Raw genomic sequence first — 8,245 nt, 5'->3', positions numbered from 1 at the left:
AGGATTTGAACTTGAGTTTGCACAACATCAAACTTCTTCCTCCTTCTCTTAAACACCCCATCAGAGGGAACCCCCAAACTTTAGGCTGCCATGGACTCTAGAACTGCAAAGAGAAGTGTTAACAAATACTTATGTTTCAGGAAACAACTTAGCATCTAGCATCTCAAAACCACTGAAATCTAGCAACAAAACAAAACAAACACCACCAACAACAACTTCAGTTTAAGATAAATCTTTGTATCTTCTGCTGAAATGTGAGAGTTGAGATGTTTTGCTCAGTTTGAAAATACCAATAAGAAGTGAAATGACCATCTAAATTCAGAAAAAAAAATAAAATTGTTAAAACAAATAATATTCAATCTCATAACAGTACCCAAAGAAAAAGATTTATTTGAATCATTTAGTTTTCTCTACCAGGATTCTGAAATTATATAGCCTTTTGATAATGTTTGCAGTAACTTATATCCTGTTTAATAATAACAGTCACACATGCTGAAAATCCTTGAAGTAACTGTGGGCACATAAGAATAGTAAGGGCTCTTATGGGATTTTTTTTTTCTTGAGTGGATGATAGTTAAATATTGTGCTAATGAGCATGCAAAAAGCTTTTACTGAGTATCTGAGTTAGATGTTTTTATGTCAAGAACACACTACACTTAGTAAGAGGGAAAAGGGTCAGAAGAGAAAAGCAAAGGTCAAAATCAGCAACAAAGTCTTAGCACAAAGCCCCATATATGAAAAAAAGAACAAGCTATAATATTTTACATTAAATGCAAAGGAAAATGTAATGTAAAACAAGCAAATTCCCTGAGGAAGGGTTAATTAAAGGGGTATTTTAAACTGTGTGTATTCAGACAGGATCTCAGTCTCACTAAGCACTTTTTGAAGCTTTACATGGTTCTTTTATTCTAGGAGTCCTTTTATTTTTTAATTTTTATGAGCATGTTGGATAAAGATGCATTTGTGGAACATGTACGAATACTGGAGGCTTTACTTGAGAATACTTGAGTTCTCTATTTCCAGTTCAAGACTAGGCTAACAGATGTTTATTTTCTCAGGAAATTTACATTTTTGTGGACTTTTGTGGACTTTTAAACAATTTTTCTATAAATGCTTTAGCCTTTGCGAAGGCTACTGCTATCAAGAAATAAGAGATAGTGTCATTGGTTCAATTAAACCCTCTTACCTACCTGACAGCATTCAGTTGTCTAGTTTTCAAGATTTAAAAAGTATCTTTGAAAATTATTATTAATGCTATAGAGATTGAATTAGGGTCATGTTCCTCCTAGGATCATGATACACTGCTACGTTGTCTTTGCTTTTATTCAACTTTACCTGTTCATTTCTTCCAGTTACTTCCTTTCCTGTTCTTCCCGAAGTAGCCAATTTAATGAAATAGATCTATGCAAATATGTGTATGTTCATATTTTAATGCAAAGGAAATATTTTCTCAGATAACTCTGGGTCATGTTTTTTGGAATTTGAAATATTTACTGCATTTTAAAACTTTTCCAAATTTGTGAAGTAAGCTTATTTAATAAAAATATATATGTATATAAATTGTTATTAATAATAATTGTATGAAATACAAAACACAGTAAAATAAGGAAAATATAATCCATGATTCTATCACTTATTAATAGTTCAGGATATTATATATTCATTTGTTTATTATAGCTATTTAATCTGTCTCTTTCCACATATACACATATATTAAGACCCCCCCTTCTTTAAAGAACAGCATAGGAATACAATAATGAGCAAAATATATAAAATTCATGCTCTTAGAGCATGTAGTGTGTATTTTGGGAGAGGGTACAGGTAAATAACCAAATAACCACACAAATAGGTAATTGCCATTGTGATTTGGTGATATGAGGAAAAATATATGACATAAAGAGATATTAAAAGGAAATAGCAGATGACTAGGAAGAAATAAGAATATATGATAATGAGATATTGAGGCAACTGGATCTTTATCAGATACCTTCCTTGATAAAAAAAACATTTGAGATGCTTAAGGATGCTGAGACTGGATGGTAAGTGTGGAATAAAGAGAAAAGGGAAGAAAAGGACTTCAGGGAAAGGGAACAGTCTCTTCCAAGACTCCAGGGGAAATGCAGAAGGTGCATTTGATGAACATAAAGAGAATCTGGAGCACAGAATACAATGATGAAGAAGCATCAGACAACAGCTTTTCTTTTAGGTTGTTATCTATTTTGAGCTTTATCACAAAAACAAAGGAAAATCATTAAACTGTTTTAAGCAAAGGACTTGTATGATGATACTGGCTTTTTAAAATGTCACACTGCCTGCAAAGCTACAGTGTAGCTTGAAGGAGATGCCAAAGTGGATTCAGGGAGAAAGGTTTGTAGGTTTTGATAGTAGTACATAAGGGCTGTGACAGTCGTGTAGACCTTGCTGGTACTGCAGAGAAAGAAGAGGTGGGCAAATTTTAGAGATACCCAGAAGCTTAAGTAGATACTACTTGGTCATGGATTGGATGTGGGAGATTAGGGAGATTGCCTTATTTTGACCCCCAAGTTGTTGGCTGACCTAAGTCAAAAGAAGATAAATACTGTGACAGAAAAGAGTTAAGGTTGTTGAGTTGGAAGAGAAGTTTCTGAATTTAGCTTTGGGCATAGCAAAGTGTTGGACACGACTGAGTGACTGAACCGAACTGAACTGATGCTGAGTTTAGTGCTTCAGACTTTTACGAGGTTCAGTGCAGTTCGGTGCAGTTCAGTTGCTCGGTCATGTCTGACTCCTTGCGACCCCATGGACTGCAGCACGCCAGGCCTCCCTGTCCATCACCAACTCCTGGAGCTTGCTCAGACGCACGTCCATTGAGTTGGTGATGCCATCCAACCATCTCATCTTCTGTGGTCCCCTTCTCCTCCTGCCTTCAATCTTTCCCAGCATCAGGGTCTTTTCAAATGAGTCAGTTCTTTGCATCATGCCCATAGCCATCAACTTTAGTGGCTGTATAAAACAACAAAACCATTATTTTGTAAATTTGCTGCTACTTCAGTAATTTTTATGAATGAAGCAGAGAACCACACTTCCTTTTTCCTTTGATTCATGCATTATTGCAGTCTTTTAATATTCCAGAAAAGAAACTTTCATGGAGTATATTAACATTTTGAATCACTATGTTGTACACCTGAAACTAATACAATATTGAAAATCAACTATACCTCAATAAAACAATAGAAGGGCCAACAGGAAAAAAAAATCCCAGAAAATGATTAAATACTGTAGAAATTTAAAAATTTTGTCTTTTCAGTCATTTTAAAGGGACCATTTCTTGTGGTAAGAATGGTTTACTCCTATTTTCTCTAAACTTTTATCTAGTATATTTATTAAATTTCATAGTTTGCAGCATCTAATGAGAGAATCATTTAAATTTTGTGTATCAATGTGATGCATTTTATTAATGGATTTTCTAATAGTAGATCTTCAGTTTCTGAGGAGAAATCTATTCCATATATATTTTTTTGCAATGCTATTGAATAGTTTAAAGTAATTTTAATTATTAAAATTAAGATTACTAGTCTGTTACTTATGACATGTAATAATTATAGGAATGTGTGTATATATATATATATATATTTGCCATGTGCCACTACTTCCATGACTGCCTTAAAATCCTTCATGTGACATCCATGATTATCTTCTGTCTTGTCTAGATGACTGCAAGTGGAGGAAGTGTGCTAACATCACTGCTGAAGGAGAAGTTGCCCAAGAATCAAACAACTTGCATCCAGTTTACCGTAAGAAATAAACGTTTACTGTTTTCACATTGCTTGCTACAGAAGCTAATGGTATTTATCCTAATATGGTTGATAAGTAAAAGCTTGCCAGAAAAGTGGACATTTCATCCATGCTTTCACATTGAATACCATGGATTTATAAATTTCTTATAATTTTAAGCCTTTGTGCTGTGATTTTTCTTTCTTAAAAAGTTGTACCTTTTGCATTCTCAATTTTGTTTATTATTTTGCCTATCTTTTCAGTTTTCCAAAGAGTGGGCATTGCAGTTTATTTTATTAGCTTTTAGTGTAAGGCTACTATGGCCTGTATGTTTCCTCTTTGTTCCCTTCCTCCCTACCTAGTTAATGATATTTCCTTTTTGGCAGAATATTTGATTCATATTTTAAAAATATCCCATATAAGCTTGAGATAATATGTGTACTGTTTATAATATTTTCAGATTTCAAGAGTGACATCAATTCTCTCTAGTCTAAGTGTATTATTCAAATGTTATGTATTTTTTTTACTATATTTTAGTGTGTCAGTATCTTTTTAAATTTCAACCTATGTTTGATTTTAGTTCTTACTCTTGTGTTCTGGATTTGCTCAATTTCTTTCTTTTATTTTTAATGGAAACACTTGACATACAATATGGGGTAAGTTTAAGGTGTGCAGCATATTGATTCGATGCATTTGTGCTTTGCAGTTTGATTGCAGTGTAGCTATCACCTTTATCACATCATATGATTATCATTTCTTTATTGTGGTAGGATAATTAAGATTTAGTCTCTTAAAATGTCTGGTTTATAATACAATATTGTTGTCTATAATCACTAAACTAAGCATTAGATCTTTGGAATTTATTCAACTACTAGTTGCTACTTTATACCCTCCTACATCTCTCTGATCCCCCAGCGCTTGGTAATCATCATTTCACTCTCTGTTTATAATGTTTGACTTTTTCAAGATTTCATGTATAGTGGTATCATACAGTATTGGTTTTTCTATGTCTGACTTACCTCATTTAGCATAATTTCTTCAAGATCCATCCATAGCAGAAAGTCCTTCCCATGGTTGAATGATATTTCATTGTGTATGTGCATATCACATCTTATCCAGTCATCCTTTGAGAAACAGGTAAGTTGTTTCCATATCTCAGCTGTTTTGAATAATGTTTACACATGGACATGTATATATATTTTTGGTATCCTCTTTTTGTTTCCTTTGGGCATATATCCAGAAGTGGGATTGCTGAATCATACGGTAGTTCTATTAATTTTTTAAGGGAACTTGATATTGTTTTCCATGTGGCTGTATGAATTTACATTCCTACCAGCAGTACACGAGGTTTTCCGTTTCTCTACATCCTTGTCAACACTTGTTAACTCTTGTCGTCTTGATAAAAGTCATTTCACCGGTATGACGTCGTACCTCATTGTGGTTTTGATTTGCATTTTCCTGATGATTAGTGATATTGAGCAACTTTTTATTTAATTGCTGGCCATTTGGGTGTCTCATTTGAACAATGTATACTTAGTTTCTCTGTCATTTTTCTTATTTACAATATTGTATTAGTTTCAGGTATACAGCATAGTGTTCAATATTTTTATAGCTTATACTCCATTTAAAGTTATTAAATAATAGCTGTATTTCCCTGTACTGTACAATATATTCTTGATACTTATTTAGTTTATGCATAGTATTTTATGTCTCATAATCCCATACTCCTTTGCCCCCGTAATTGGTAACCATTTGTTTGCTCTCTATATCTATGAATCTGTTTCTGTTTTGTTACATGTATTTGCTTAATGTTTTAGATTCTGCATAGAAGTGATTACATGCAGTATTTGCTTTCCTCAGTTTCACTTATTTCACTAAGCATACTACCCTCTAGGTCCAACCATATTGTTTCATATGGCAGAATTTAATTTAATGACTGAGTAGTATTCCAGGGTGTGTGTGTGTGTGTGTGTGTGTGTGTGTGTGTGTGTGTGTGTGTGTGTGTGTGTGTGTGTGTGTGTGTGTGTGTGTGTGTGTGTGTGTGTGTGTGTGTACGTGCGCAAGCATCATATCACATTTTCATCCATTCATTTGTTGATGGGCACTGAGTTTGCTTCTATGTCTTCAGTTCAGTCAGTTCAGTCGCCCAGTCATGTCTGACTCTTTGTTACCCCACAGACTGCAGCACGCCAGGCCTCCCTGTCCATCACCAACTCCTGGAGTTTACTCAAACTCATGTCCATTGAGTTGGTGATGTCACCCAACCATCTCATCCTCTGTTATCCCCTCTCCTCCCTCCTTCAATCTTTCCCAGCATCAGGGTCTTTTCTGTGTCTTGGCTCTTAAAAATAATGCTGCTGTCAATATTCGTGTGCATATATCTTTTAGTAGCTTCGTCTGGGTATTTAACCAGGAGTGGAATTGCTGGACCATATGGTATAATAGGTTTATTTTTAGCTTTTTGAGGAACCTCCATAGTGTTTTCCACAGTAGCTAAGACCAATTTATAATCCTGTCAACAATATACTATTCTCTATATCCTTGCCCACACTTGCCATTTGTAGACTTTTCAATGACAGCCATTTTGATGGGTGTGAGTGGATATCTCATTGTGGTTTTAATTTGCATTTCTCTGATGATTAGGAATATTAAGCATCATTTCATTGTACCCATTGGCTACCTGTATGTCCTGTATGTCTATTCAGGACTTCTCCCCATTTTTAATCTTTTTTTATTGATACTGAATTATATGATCTGTTTATATATTTTGAACATTAACCTCTTCTCACATACATGGTTTGCAAATATTTTCTCCCATTCAGTAGGTTGTTTTTCCATTTTGTTGATTGTTTCTTTTGCAATGGAGAAGTTTTTTGTTCAATGTAGCCCTATTTGTTGATTTTTACTTTTTGTTGTTTTGTACTCTTGGTGTTATATCCAAAATATCATCACTGAGACTAGTATTAAGGAGCTGCTTCCCTATATTTTCATGTAGGACTTTTAAAGTATCATGTCTTATGTTTAAGACTTTTATCCATTTCAAGTTAATTTAGGAAAGTAGTGTAAAATAGAGTACAGAAATGATTCAGTGTATTTAAAACTCTACCCTTGTGCTAAACGTCCATGTTGTCTATTTCACACATTTGGACCTATGTGACAGCTTCTTTGGGATATAAAACTTATGAGTGGAACTTGTGAGTGCAGTCTTATTGCTTTGTCAATTAGCTGTTCATGTTTACACACTCACTGGCATTTTTGGAAAGTGAATTTCTCAATAGATTATCCAATTAAAAAAAAGCACTTTAGAGTTTATTTGTGTTCTATACATATTTTGGTCAGTTTTGGCATTTTTATATTTTTCCATGCTTTTATCTGCCTCATCTGGTTTTTCGAACAGTTTTGTTAATTATTCCATTTATTATTATATTTCTGTTGGGCTCATAGCTCTTCTTTTCTGTAATTTATGCACTAGGATCTTTTCTCCTATTTTTCTTCACTAGTCTTGCCACAGCTTTATCTATCTTATAAATCTGTTCATAGGCCCAGGTTTTGATTTTGCTAAACTTGAATATGGACTTTTAGTGAGGAATATCCAGGTCTCTGATATTTTAATTTTTTTTCTTAACTTTAATTTTATAACTTTCTTCTTAGTTGCTTTGGCCTATTTTCTTACTTGTCTTACAACTTCTTGAGTTGGATACTTCACTTATATTTTTAGAAATTTCTTATTTTTGAAGTAAATATATTTAAGGCTATAGATTTACTTCCATGTATTGCTCTCATATACAAATTCTGACATGTAGTGTTACCACAATTCAGCTTCAAATATTCCTTTATTGTTTCCATAGGGCAAAGATTATTTGGTAAGATGTTAATTTTCAAACACACATAACTCTTAGCTTTTACTTTTTAAATAATTCATACTTTTATTGCTTTTGTCAGAGAATATATTCAGTGTGCTAGTGATCATTTGGAATGTTTTGAGTTTACCTTTATAGGCTAGTAGTTATTTTTCTGTGCTGTTTGCTCAAAAATAATTCATATTACTCATATTATTTGTATGTAGGATATAAAATTCTCTTATTTATATGTGTTTAATATCTTGGATTTACTAATTGTATTGTTGAGATCATTAATGTCAATGACTATTCTGGAGGAATTTATAAATTTCTGAGATGGGCATAACATTAAATTCTCCAAGTTTATTTTCTGGTTTCAGTCTTTTTAATAATCTAGTTTATAGGCTGTTGCTTAAATATATTTTAATATAGTCTGTATTGTTAAGTGAATATTTGTTTATAATAGTTATATCATTGCCTCTCTTTCTTTCCCCTTGTACTTAAAATTGGAATCAAACAATACTGATTTAGATCTTGGTTTCCTTAATAACTTCATGACATTAGGAAATTTGCTTAAACATTCCAAGCCGTAATTTTCTTATCAAGAAAGCCATAACCTTTCTTACAAAAGTTATTATAGTACCAACCTCATA

Source organism: Cervus elaphus, chromosome 12, assembly GCF_910594005.1.
Source record: "Cervus elaphus chromosome 12, mCerEla1.1, whole genome shotgun sequence".
In the NCBI taxonomy this organism is placed as follows: Eukaryota; Metazoa; Chordata; class Mammalia; order Artiodactyla; family Cervidae; genus Cervus; species Cervus elaphus.
The sequence above is the reverse complement of the archived record's forward strand: the minus strand, read 5'-3'. Positions refer to the sequence as shown.